The sequence below is a fragment of the Eurypyga helias genome, unplaced genomic scaffold (genome assembly GCF_000690775.1).
Source record: "Eurypyga helias isolate BGI_N326 unplaced genomic scaffold, ASM69077v1 scaffold29607, whole genome shotgun sequence".
Lineage (NCBI taxonomy): Eukaryota > Metazoa > Chordata > Aves > Eurypygiformes > Eurypygidae > Eurypyga > Eurypyga helias.
The window spans coordinates 2,753-3,227 of NW_010260236.1; the positions used below are offsets into that span (position 1 = coordinate 2,753).

The 475-nt window shown below is 61.9% G+C and overlaps 1 protein-coding gene across 1 annotated transcript in view; it reads left to right on the forward strand.

The window, feature by feature from the left end:
• The window catches only part of LOC104512123 (protein lin-28 homolog A-like), a gene marked incomplete at its 5' end in the record, with an annotated part of 1,560 nt that overhangs the window by 795 nt on the left and 290 nt on the right, over positions 1-475 (forward strand). The gene's annotated exons all lie outside the window — the stretch shown is intronic.

Consider the following 475-nt stretch of genomic DNA (forward strand, 5'->3'; position numbering starts at 1 on the left):
GAAGCCACGTTTGGGGTTGTCCCCGTGCCGATGGCCACAGTCCCCGCGGCCGTTCGCCCTGCTGGGCTGTCAGTTGTCCTATTGCCCGTTCCTGCTCTGCTTCTGGTCGGTAGCTGTGGGCCTGGGAGCTGGGTTTGTAGACACAGGAGCCAGAACCATGCTGGAGCCAGAGGGGTGGAAGGTCCCACCATCCCTGATTTTTGTCCCCAGGGCTTGGTTTCGGTGCAAGGGTTTGCTGCCATCTCCTGGGTACCAGCAGCACCACTGAGACAGGTCCAAACTGGTCGTGCTGGAGTTTGGGGCTCTGGGAGGACCAAACCCAGGGCCACCATCCGCCCCCAGAGAGCCGACCCCACATCCTCGCAGCAGCTGGGCAACTTTCAGCCCAGCTCCGGCTGCAAAGCCAGATGGGCACTGCCACGGCAGCATCATTTCATTTTTCCTCCTCGAATCTCTCTCCTCCCTCCCCTCCCCC